At 41.3% G+C, this 13622-nt stretch overlaps 1 protein-coding gene across 4 annotated transcripts in view; it reads left to right on the top strand.

Annotated features, from left to right (window-relative positions):
* Nucleotides 1–13622, top strand: part of LOC117359853 (hornerin-like) — a 153108-nt gene that overhangs the window by 120522 nt on the left and 18964 nt on the right. The window lies entirely within an intron of this gene.

Raw genomic sequence — 13622 nt, 5'->3', positions numbered from 1 at the left:
GTCATCATTGCTGCCGCAGGGAACCTTGGAAATGGCAGGAGAGGTGCACAAATCACCGCTGAAAAAATTTCCTTCAAGTACTGTGGAACTCAAAGATATGGAATTTAAATGTTCTTTAACTCCATTGCTTAAACCACCAGTTATTGATTTAAACTCAGTTTGGGAATCTATTTCTAACCTACAATTATCCCTGGGAACTCAAATCCAAATGCTAACAACTAATTGTTCTGGGGTACTTTCTGAGACATTGAAGTTACAACAGAGAATGGACAAACTAGAAAATAAAGTGTTGGACCAGGAAAAAAGTTTGAGGTTTTGGGAGCACAAAATCAGCTCCTAAGAAAGGAAAATGGGAATATCAACTTTAAGATGGAAGTGTTGGAAAATATAACAAGAAAACAGAATTTAAGATTGATTAATTTTACTAAATTATCTACAGTTTCAGCATTAGATATGTTCAAACGATATCTTCTGGAGGATCTGAAAGTCTCACAAAATTCTTTTCCACCTATTTCAAAAATATATTAGATTTCCTTGGGAAAGAAGAAGACTGGAAGACTAACAAGAACCACAATTAGACTTATTGGACCTGACAAATTTACTTGAAACATCAGAGTCAGAACAAATGAGAATGGCAACACTTTTTGTTCAATTAGCCCTTGATTCAGATAGACAAGTATAAAGATGTTATATTTCTAAATCAAAAAATTAGAATGTACCCAGACGTTTTCAGATTAACACAAAAAAACAGGGAACAATTTTTGCTTCTGAGACCCCAGGTTTTATAATACGAGACAAAAATAGCCAAGGAGGCGAAGAACTTCAAACCGTTCTTTCAATATATTAAGTGGAAATGACCCGCGAAGGAAGCAGTGGGACCACTGGATGACCATGGAATAAAGGGAGCGCTAAAAGAGGACAAAGCAATCGCTGACAAACTGAACACATTTTTTGCATCTGTATTTACCGAAGAAGATGTACACAGCATACCGGAACCCATCAGGCTATATGCTGGAAACAAAGACGGAAAGCTGACAGGATTGACGGTCAGTGTAGAGGAGGTGTGTAGGCAGATTGATAGGCTTAAGAGCGATAAATCCCTGGGACCGGATGGCATCCATCTGAGGGTCATCAAGGAACTGAAAGGCACCATAGCTGAACTGCTTCAACAAATAGCCAATCTGTCGATCAAATTGGGAAAGATTCCGGAAGACTGGAAGGTGGCAAATGTTACACCGATCTTCAAGAAAGGTTCGAGGGGAGATCCGGGCAACTACAGACCGGTGAGTCTGACCTCGGTACCGGGAAAGATGGTAGAGTCACTGATAAAGGACAGCATCATTGATTACCTTGACGGACACGGGCTGATGAGGACCAATCAGCACGGTTTTAGCAAAGGCAGATCGTGTTTTATGAACTTGCTGCACTTCTCTGAGGAGATAGACAAGGGCAATCTGGTCGACATTGTATATCTGGATTTTCAGAAGGCATTCAACAAGGTTCCACATGAACGACTACTTCGGAAAATTGCAAGCCATGGAATCGAGGGTGAAATACTCACGTGGATTAAAAATTGGCTGGAGCATAGGAAACAGAGTGGAGGTAAATGGACAATACTCAGACTGGAAGAGCGTCACCAGTTGGGTGCCACAGGGCTCAGTGCTTGGACCCGTTCTCTTTAACATCTTTATAAACGATCTGGACATAGGTACGACAAGCGAGGTGATTAAATTTGCGGACGATACAAAGTTATTCAGAGTAGTAAAGACACAGGGGGATTGCGAAGATCTGCAATGTGACATAATCAGGCTCGAGGAATGGGCATCAACATGGCAGATGAGGTTCAACGTGGATAAGTGTACAGTGATGCATGTCGGTAACTAAAATCTCATGCATGAATACAGGATGTCCGGGGCGGTACTTGGAGAGACCTCCCAGGAAAGGGACTTGGGAGTTCTGATCGACAAGTCGATGAAGCCATCCATACAATGTGTGGCAGCGGCAAAAAGGGTAAACGGAATGCTAGGAATGATAGAGAAGGGGATCATGAACAGATGAGAGAAGGTTATCATGCCGCTGTACTGGGCCATGGTACGCCCTCACCTGGAGTACTGCATCCAGCACTGGTCGCTGTACATGAAGAAGGACACAGTACTACTCAAAAGGGTCCAGAGAAGAGCGACTAAGATGGGTTAAGGGGCTGGAGGAGCTGCCGTACAACGAAAGATTAGAGAAACTGGGCCTCTTCTCCCTCAGAGGAGATTGAGAGGGGACATGATCGAACATTCAAGGTACTGAAGGGGATAGACTAAGTAGATAAGGATAGGTTGTTCACCCTCTCCAAGGTAGGGAGAACAAGAGGGCACTCTCTAAAGTTAAAAGGGGAAAGATTCCGTACAAACGTAAGGAAGTTCTTCTTTACCCAGAGGGTGGTAAAAAGCTGGAACGCTCTTCCAGAGGCTGTTATAGGGGAAAACACCCTCCAAGCAGGGCCAGATTTAGATGAAAAGAGGCCCTAGGCTATTCCACTTATGAGGCCCTTTCACCTCCCATTTTTAAGTTTGTAAATTACATGAGAGATAATAAAATACATCATTACTGTGATATATATCAATATGTTAAATGAAACATGTTGTTATTGGTACTAACCTTTATAAAAAAAAGTGGCAAGGATAATAAATAAAAAAAAGTCGAGAACACTTATTTGAACATTTATTCTCAGCACCATATATAGTACTTGTAACAATAACTAATCAAACATAACATACAACATTGCCCCTTCCTATGTCCATAGTGCCCCCAGTGCGTCCTTCCTCACCTCACCTCCCCTCCGATGCCTGCCTGCCTCCCATCCCCCTTCCATTGAACACCCCCTCATGCCATCCTGCCTATTTGCCTTCCATTAAACCCCCCCACCTCCCCTCCGATGCCAGTCTGGGACGCCCTGCCCTGACGGATCCACGTTTTGCCTCTCTCCCTGTGGGACTGGGCTTTACCCAGCTGTTTCCGGACTGACGTCTTTCCCTCCCCGATCCTCCTCCCAGGGCGAGAAAAAGAAAGGGAGAAGCCGAGTCGGCGCCCCGTTGTGGCCGGAGCCGGTTCCGATCCCGAAGCGTAGAATTTCTCCTTATTTTCGGTTCAGTGTTTTAGTGTTCACTGTTTTTAGAATAGTGTAATTTTAATTTTGCTAACAATTTGAATGTAGGCCCCTCTTGATCTTGAGGCCCTAGGCTGAAGCCTAGTTAGCCTATAGGAAAATCTGGCCCTGCCTCCAAGGATTCAAGACAAAGTTAGACAAGTTCCTGCTGAACAAGAAAATGCGCTGGTAGGGCTAGTCTCAGTTAGGGTTCTGGTCTTTGACCAGAGGCCCGCCGCGTGAGCAGACTGCTGGGCATGATGGACCACTGGTCTGCCCCAGCAGTGGAAATTCTTATGTCATTCACACTATTTTATCATAACTCCCATCACACAATAATGACACCAATCACTTAGGGCTCCTTTTACTAAGGTGAGCTAGGGCTTTAATTTGCAGAATAGCGCGCGCTACACCTTAATGCCAGCATTGAGCTGGCATTAGTTCTAGAAGTGTAGCATGCGGTAATTTCCTACGTGCACTAAAAATGCTAGCGCACATTAGTAAAAGGAGCCCTTAGTGGCAAAAATTGGGCCACGGCGTTATTCATCTTTTTTCAACACTTCTATAAATCCATCGGTGATAACAAACATGAAAAAACAGTGTAGCATAAAAACTATTACAACCCCCCCTGGAGCTTTTCGGTGATGAAATAGCTCCCTTCAAAAAAATGTCCCATAATCCCAATTCCCCATCCTAACAAGGTTTGCGATACCGCAGAGCGCTGCCGCCACTCATGGTGGTGTCGCACATGAGCAGCTCAAAAAACAGATCCCCCATTCTTTCCATAGCTACACTGATCCAAAACTTGCCCCCAAAACATCATATGTCTGCCAATAAAACAGCAACCACCCAGACTACCCTCCAAAACCAAAACCCCAACCCCCAAAATGCCCAACTAAAATAGAGAAGGGGAGGGATGGGAACAACTTTCCCCTCAAACCTTCTCCCTTCCAACCTCCCTCCCAAACCAAAAATACCGCGATCCCACCAAATCACCCCAATATCACCAGTCCTCACAAAACCTTCCTCCAATCCTCTCTCTCTTCTCCACACACAAAGCCCACCACCTCCTTCACCAATCCTAGACCTTTTCTCCTCTCCTCCCGACTCTACAACCCTTCCTCACTAAATTAAATTAACCCTTACTCTTCCTACCCTACCAAACTTACTGGCTCAGCCAGTGTTATGTGCTCCCAGTCAAAACTGGGAGCATACAAATTAGGAGCAACTTTTGTATTAAAATTTCCATGCAAATGTTTGGTTAATTTTAATGGAAATAGGTACATTTTCTTTGATTCCACATACCTATCTAGATTTATTGTAGATAATGGAGTGGTGATAGCGAGCACCCCCTACCAATAGACAAGTATAATGCTCGTAATTAGGAATTTTGGGGTCCATTTCAGGCTGAGTCCCTTTTTTTCCTTGATTTTTTTTTTTAAATTGTGACGAAGTAAATAATATCCAACTATTTGTAACTCCTTCTCCAAGTATTATGGACTAATATATGGTAGAAACATATTATATTTTCCTTTGTATTTTATTAGGAACTTATTTCCAGTGTTACTGTTATTTTCAATATGATTTGTGATATAATAAAAATTTGAAATTCAATAAAGAATAAATTACAAAAAAATATACTTTGTACAATCTTCCATGTTATATACATACAGTAGAGGGGCATAATCAAAATGTACGTCCAAGTTCAATTCAGATGTGTGGTGCTAGACGCCCAAAGTCGGCAGTGGGAAATTGCCCATTTTCAAAATGCAAATTACCATACATCTATTTTATATATATATATATATATATATATATATATATATATATATATCTAATATAATAAAATGGTAGGCCGCGCATGCGCACTAAAAAAAACGTGTTCCCTGATCCGTCGCGAAAACACGATTGCGCATGCGCGGGTTTTACGTCACCACTTGCTCGCGGCGGCTTTCAAATAAAAATAAAAAATTACACAGCTGCAGCGGCCTTCCTCACCCCCGCCTCTCACTGTCAATGGTACCGGCTCCTCTCTCGAACTGCACCAGGATCGAGAGAGGAGCTGCAGCGCCGACTTTCAACTTAAAACAAAAAAAAATTAAAAAACCCCAACTGGAGATCGCCGCTCTCACCCGGCTCCCACTGTGCAAACCCCCCCCCCCCAACTGGAGATCGCCGCTCTCAACCCCCTCCCCCCCCAACTGGAGATCGCCGCTCTCACCCGCTCCCACTGTGCAAACCCCCCCCCAACTGGAGATCGCCGCTCTCCCCCCCTTCCCCCCCAACTGGAGATCGCCGCTCACACCCGCTCCCACTGTGCAAACCCCCCCCCCAACTGGAGATCGCCGCTCTCACCCCCTCCCCCCCAACTGGAGATCGCCGCTCTCAACCCCCTCCCCCCCAACTGGAGATCGCCGCTCTCACCCCCCTCCCCCCTCAACTGGAGATCGCCGCTCTCACCCGCTCACACTGTGCAACCCCCCCCCCCATGGGAGGATGCGCCGCAGCAAAGTGCTGCACAGGTACTGGAGGGGGAGAGACATATCGCTTCTGCACCGGTACAAACATCCCTCCAGCGTTGGCACTCGCTGCACGTTAAACAGGCTGCTTCGGCCTTTCTCCTGCAGTTGAGTCCCTTTGCCGCTTCACTGATTACGTCATCAATGATGCAACAGAGAGCCTCAATGGCAGAAGAAAGCAGAAGCAGCCTGTTTAACGTGCAGCGACTGCCAACGCTGGAGGGAGGTTTGATATTAAAGTCATCTTGCTGGGAGGGTCGCAGAGTCAGCGGGGGTTGGGCTGGGAGGGGAGAGAAGCGTCTGCCTCGGGTGCTTCAGGCAGCAGCAGCGTTTACAATTCGCTGCTGTTGCTGGCTTCAGGCCTTCCTCTCTGGCCGGTCCTGCCTACTTCCTGTTTTCATGAAGACAGGACCGGCCATAGAGAAAGACCTGAAGCCAGCAACAGCAATGAATTGTGAATGCTGCTGCTGACCAATGAAGTAGTTAAATGAGGAAAGGGAGCAGAGGGGGAGAGAATGCCTTGGAGGGAAGGAGGAAGGTATGCCAGACCAAGGCAAAAGGAAGGAGGAGATGGAGAGAGGCCATATGGGAGAGAAAGAGAGAGATAGAAAGAGAAGAGAGGGCAGTGAATGGAAGGGGCAACATAGAGGGTGAACAGTATTCTAGCACCCGTTAATGTAACGGGCTTAAAGACTAGTATATATATATATAATATATATAAATTTTTTTAATCTGGATATCAAGGTTATTGTTAATCCAGACCACCAGGACGTCTATCTTAATACCACATTTCCGTCCAAGTCCCAAATGCCCAGAACAAGACCATTTGGATGTGGGAGGGGCCAATCTTGCAATGGATTGGCCACCCAGACATGGCAACAGAGTAGTGGGGCACCATACAGGACACTGCTGTGAGCTTCACAAAAAGAGTGCCAGATAAGCATCTCACCAGAACTCCTTATAGGTTATGGTGAATGCCCCCAAACACCCCCAAAACCCACTATACCCATCTGTCTACAATCCCAATAGCCCTTATGGCTGCAGGTGGTACATAAATGGCAATAGAGTAGGATTTTGGAGGGTTTTGGTGGGCGCACATGTTCCACCATAAATGTAGCAGTTAGAGTAGCTTATGGGCCTGGGTCCTCCTCTCAAAGGTTCACTAGCCCACCCCCCAGCTTATTTAAGACACCTATGTGCAGCTCTACTAGGCTTTTCTATACCAGGTGCTGATATTCTGGAGACAGGTATATACTTTTTTATTCTGATTTTATGAAGGGGGTGAGGGGGGGGGGTCAGTAAACATTGGGAGAATGTGTGTGGGTCTTTACTTTGTCTCTGCAGTGGTTATCTGGTCACTTTGGATACCTTCTTGATACTTATGCCTGTTTTTACATCATCTAACTTACAACATTTAAGTTTCATCCAGGATACCTAATAAAACATTTGATTATCCTTGCAGAACAACTATGTCTAGGTCAGCCCTCATCCCACCCACATACTGACCTAACCACTCCTCTAGATACGCCCTTTCAGTTCTGGGCGCACAATGGCATTCAGAGGCATAAAAAGTTCTGCAACATGTCCAGAAAGTCAGTTTGATTATCGGCACTTGGACAACTCGTCGACTTGGGTCTAATCTAATTTAAATACTTGGTTTTGTATACCGAGACTTCAATCTAAGAGAGCTTGACTCGGTTTCCAATGGTTAGATTAAGCTGAAAGAAACATATTGAATGGATCTCAAAAAGGATTAATTACCAAAGTGTTTAGTAAACAGAATAGTTTTCAAAGCCTTACGAAAAGAAGAAAGGGAACCAGAACTTCTCAGGAAAAGTGGGTCGATTTTTAGACGTGTTTAAGTTTTGATTATAAGCCCCATACTATTCATTTATCTAGCAACTCATTTACTAAAGGAAAAGTCTATTTATGTTTCCACAATTTAAGGATAATTCTGTAATGGATAAGTTAGCATACTTTGTAATAATGTTCATAAAATTTGGCCATCAGATATGGTAAAAATAAAGCAAAATGGAATTGTAAGCTAAAATGGAAAAAAAAAATATTGAGTCCTCCATTAATATATATATTTGTTGCTTTGATTTTATAGATGTTCCATATTGATCTCAATATATTGGCCCTGCTCTCATAAATTGGTTCACCTATATATCTGACCATTCACATCTGGTCAGATGTATGGAAGGGATTTCTGTGTGTGATAAATTAGAAAACTTTTGCCTCGATATTCTACCCTCGCCATACTCCTTTTCAAATTATATTTTCTGCCCTTTTGTACTTTCCTGACAAAATATGTAGGTATGATTTTATCTACAATATTGCAAAAAGTGAAGTAGGGAAATATAAATAAAGTATTGCAAAAAAACTCCACTTAAAGGTAGCTGAGAGTCTGCTCAAATGGAAGAAAAAGCCTTAGGTTTTATCGGCAAAGCTCAAGCTCAAACCACCACCTCCACATCATTGGCTAAAAAACTTCCATAGAGTGACAACTTGCTGTTGAAGTTTAAAATAATTGAGGACTGAGATATTTTGCAACTGAAACCACTGTGAGTATTTAAAGTAGTCTGTTAAAATGCCAACGTTTCATGGCACTAAGCCTTTTCTTCAGGGCTAATGTGACCTTGCTTGAATTTTCACAGAGTGACAGTGTTGTGCTCACAAAATCACCAGTATCCCGCATGCACAACACTGTCACTCTGGGAAAATTCAAGCAAAGCCACATTAGTGCCGTGAAACGTTGACATTTTAACAGACTGCTTTAAACACTCACAGTGGTTTCAGTTGCAAAATATCTCAGTCCTCAATTATTTTAAACCTCAACAGCACGAGGGTGTTTATGGAAGTTTTTTAGCCAATGATGTGGAGGTGCTGGTTTGAGCTTGAGCTCTGCCAATAAAACCTGAGGCTTTTTCTTCCATTTGAGCAGACTCTCAGCTATCTTTAGGTATGATTTTATCTACACAAACAACATACAGTAACTGGAATTTGCAGAATACATCCCATTAGTTTACTGCAACATCTGTTTGACCAATGCTATTAAGAACCTTAAGCAACCCTGGTCTAAGCTTTAAAAATTCATGCATTTTTAAAATAAAGACATGCATAGATAAATATATGCTCTAGTCATGAGGATAGCTTTAATATTCCAGGTAAATGAGTGGAAAGGAGAGATGAATTTTGACAAGGGTTTTTTTTTTTTTTGGAATTTACATTAAAGATGAATCTTTTGAAATCAATGTTAAAATCAATTTAAACAAAGAGGATAACATGCTTGATTTTGATTTGTGGAAGATGGAGTTTCAGTGTTGCATTTTCATTTCTTTGCTCCTCCTGTACATTGTTTCTGCTGGTCTGTTGTTTGACAACCACCTAGAACATGAAACACAAAATTAGTAGAAGTATACCACATCATGCACAGGCTTTCCAGTTTATTTTCTAATATGTTGTTCCCTATGAAAGGATTATTTATGTATGCTTTCTTCCTAAATTAATTTTTATTCTACTGTCTTGTATAAAAAGGTTGCGATGCCTGATGTATCATAAAGTAGTCAGGCAGAAATTTTTTTAAAAAAGTGAATCAAACCATTTCAAAATAGTTGAACAAAATTAGAGTCATAGAAAACATCATGATCAATTTAAAAAGAAATCTGAGGGGACTTCATAATTTAAATGAATCTAAATAATTTATATCTACTTTTACGAGGGGCTGCAGAAAAGTTCTCAGCCCAACCAAGAAGAGAATGATGTGAAGCTATGAAACTTATAAATTATTCCATACTTTTCTTGATACTTTTCATTTCAATGATATGAAATGAAGCGAAAAGTGTGGAAAAATGTGTAATTTTACTGGCGCCACATCACTCTAAGACTGGTTGGGCTGAGAACTTTTCAGTGGCCCCTCATACACTGCTTCTAAAATTATTGAGGACTATTATAAAATAGATTTTGCATTCAAAATTATAAAAATATATTTTTAATTCATTACCTTGGCCTATGTTTTGGGCTGAGTTATAAGCTCCACCCTGTGAGTACTGTGATGTCTGACCACACTGTCCTCCATCATGGCCACTCTTGGAAGATGAGCTTGATTCTAGATACAGACCAAACAAAAACAGAGTAGGATGAGCAAGTTTCAGATACTTTAATCCTATCTACAGCAACATGCCATCATTATTCAGCAAAGGTTTTTTCCCCCACATTTCTAATCTCTTTCCAAGTAGTGCAGCCGTTGCCATAAAATATCTAGATGGAAACATTATGCTATGATTCCCTTTTCAACATGCAATACAAGTAATATAACCATTTCTAGCAAGTATCATATTGTCAGTGATTGTTGGAACTCCCTTCCTCTCTGAGATGGTAAATGCTGACTCTGAAATTAGGACTGTAAACCAAGTTCACAAATTGAAATGTTTTCCACATTGAAGATGCTAGTATGCTGTTAGATCACCAGAACAACCCTCATTTTAGAAAAAAAATGAATAACGAAATGAATGTTGTTCATGCAACACAAACAATTTTTTTTTACTTTTCTAAATGTCAATGTTTTTGAATAGAACAGAGCTATTGAAGGAATATTTATTACAAATGTATTACAATGAATTTAATTTTAAGGTTGTAGCTTTGGCCTTTCTTTTGCTATGTCTCACAAAATCCAGTTGATGAGCTCTGATTTCATGATCTTGCTCAGCCTCAGTTTTTGCTAGTTGTGGATGTTTCTGATATGCAGAAAATTGTGTTTCTATGAAAGACTGATTGTCTCTATGAACGTTTCATGAGCCTTTATTCAGGATTTCCTGGAGTTTGTTCCTCAGTCTTGATCTGATATAGGTCAGGCCATTGTATGTTCAATCCTTGACCAAAAGTTTCAAATCATTCTTACACACTGAATTTGAGCAGTAGGTTTTACTTGTAAGGTTTTACTCTCTTCCTCCATAGAACTGTAAAAACTATTTCTGGATTATTCCAATTTCAGATTGTCCTATGAGTTTGAATCTAGGATTAAGAGCTGAACCCTGGTCTCTATTATTTCAGTGTGCCATCATGCTATTGGATCAATGGGCAAACCCTAGATCACCTTTCAGAATAAACTATACATTTTTAAACTTGAATGAAAGTTGCACTATAGTATTTTTTTTAAAAAGAACCATAGGAGAATAGGGTTATCTGGGTTTAAAAATGGTTTGGACAAATTCATGGAGGAATGCTCTATAATCTGCTATTATAGTGTACACAGGAAAATCCACTATTTATCCCTGGAATTGGAAGCATATAATCATGCTAATTTGTAAGTACTTGTGACCTGAATAGAACAATTCTAGAAAAATGAAACTGGGCTAGATGGATTTTTGGTCTCACCTATTACAGCAATTTTTACACTCATATTGCATTGTCAACTATAGAATTATATCCCAAAAGATAACAAGGTAGTATTTAAATAGTTTTTTTAATGGGGGAAAAACCAATCATAATGAATTAAAACTTGACCCTTCTGTTGGCGTGAGTTATTCAGAATGCCGCGGCCAAGCTCATCTTCGCTAAAAGTAAATTTGACCATGTCTCCCCGCTCCTGGCCAAGCTCCACTGGCTTCCGATAATCGCCAGGGTCCACTATAAATGCGCCTGTTTAACTTTAAAAATCCTATATGGTATCCTCCCTCCCTTTATCCCTCTTTCTTGGAATTCCTCAAACCCTAATACCACCAGATCCTCCCACAAATTAAAACTATCCTTCCCCTTGCTAAAAGGCATTTCCCACACAGGAAAGCTAGGGACCTCCCTCCACTTCAAAATCACTGAGCTCTGGAACAACCTTACCTCCCCTCTTCGGAACTTGAGCTCTCTCCAAGTTTTCCGCAAACATCTGAAAACCTGGCTTTTCTCAAAAAATGTAAGTCTCCCTCCAACTTAGGAATCAAGGAAACTCTTATATCTTGGCATCCCAAGTCCTCTAAATTTTCTTCACACTTCTACCTCTAACCCTCTGTTGTAGTTCCTTCCTATTTCTCCTACTGTAAACCGCGTCGAGCTCTACGAATGTGGAGATGATGCGGTATACAAACCTAAGGATTAGATTAGATTAGATTCACTAAATTCTGACAGCTCTGTGAACTCTGACTCCCCTGTCCTACATAAGCATTGCTCTGGCAAGTTGTGGAGGGTTCTGGTGATGTAGCCACTTGGGTTTTAAGTGGGTTATAAATAAATAAAAATAAATAAATAAATATAGATCAGAAAACCAATCATGATTCTATGAATGAAGCATCCCTAAATAAAACATAATAATGTTTAAACATTGTCTAAGGAGAAAGTATTATAATGAAATAAAACTTACGTCCAGAGACTTGACTATTCTTTTGGCAGGAGTTATTTACTGAAGCTTGGGAGCTCTGGGAGATATGGTTCTGCTGTCCTCCACAGCCACTGCCCTGACCAGATGTAGATGTTTCTGAAAAGAGAGAACAGAAAACCAATCATAATTCTATCAATGTAATCATCTCTAATGATCATAAGAACATAAGTAGTGCCTCTGCTGGGTCATCCAGAGGTCCATCCCGCCCAGCAGTCCACTCACACGGCGGCCCATCAGGTCCAGGACCTGCATAGCAATCCTCTATCAGTATCCTTCAATCCCTTTTCCTTCAGGAAATCATCCAATCCCTTCTTGAAACCCAGTAGCATACTCTGTCATATCATACCCTCTGGAAGTTCATTCTAGGTATCCACCACCTTCTGGGTGAAGAAGAACTCCTAGCATTGGTTCTGAATCTGTCCCCTCTTAACTTATCTGAATGCCCTCTCGTTCTTGTAGTTTTCGAAAGTTTGAAGAATCTGTCCCTCTCCACTTTTTCCATTGCCTTCATGATCTTGTAAGTCTCTATCATGTCCCCTCTAAGCCTCCGCTTCTCCAGGGAAAAGAGGCCCAGTTTCTCCAATCTATTGGTATACGATAGGTTTTCTATACCCATACCCTTACCCATACTCCAATCTATTGGCATACGATAGGTTTTCCATACCCCTACTACAAATTACTGCACTGGCTGTCAGTAGAGGCATGAATAATTTTCAAGTTCTCCTGCATATGTTTCAAACTAATTTGGGGACTAACTCCCACGTATTTGCTACCTCACTTCATATTCTACAGCCCTATCAGACAAACCAGAAACCGCTATCTTTTTGCACACCCAAGCATTACCAATTGTAAATACAAAACTTTTCTAGATAGAAATTTCGCATACCAAGCAAACAAACAACAACACTGGCTAGACAACTACATTAATAAAGCTAGACTGACCTACAACGCTTTTAGAAAACTCATAAAAACTGCCTTATTCGACAAATATATCACCTAAATAATTTCCTCACCGAACACTTCTCTCTTTTCTCGTTCCCATTTCCCCCCCCCCCTTGACATCCTAATCAAACCGCATTTTGCAGTTCGGGACATATCTTCTAATATGCCCCTCTGAAAACTCCTAAACTGTATATTGTAATTTTTTGGTGTATGTTTGTAATTCGCGACCTTTTCCTAACAGGTCCTCTCGAAAATATCTTAGCATACTGTACACTTTATACTTTCGCATTCTTAAAGTTGATGTACTCTGTATTTCCTCTAACTTTCTGCATATTGTAACTCGCTGAATGTCCAGCTCTCTTGAATGTAAACCACCTAGAAGTCGCAAGATTGTGGCGGTATAGAAAAATAAAGTTATTATTATTATTAGTCGCGTCGCTCTCCTCTGAACGCTCTCGAGTATCGCCTTATCCATCTTAAGGTACGGTGACCAAAATAGGATGCAGTACTCCAGATGAGGGCGCACCATTGCCCGATATAGCGGCAGGATAACTTCTGCCGTTCTGGTTGTAATACCTTTCTTGATTATACCTAGCATTCTGTTCACCTTCTTTGAGGCTGCTGCGCACTGTGCAGACGGCTTCATTGTTTTGTC

The sequence above is a fragment of the Geotrypetes seraphini genome, chromosome 4, assembly GCF_902459505.1.
Source record: "Geotrypetes seraphini chromosome 4, aGeoSer1.1, whole genome shotgun sequence".
NCBI lineage: Eukaryota > Metazoa > Chordata > Amphibia > Gymnophiona > Dermophiidae > Geotrypetes > Geotrypetes seraphini.
The sequence above is the reverse complement of the archived record's forward strand: the minus strand, read 5'-3'. Positions and strand labels throughout refer to the sequence as shown.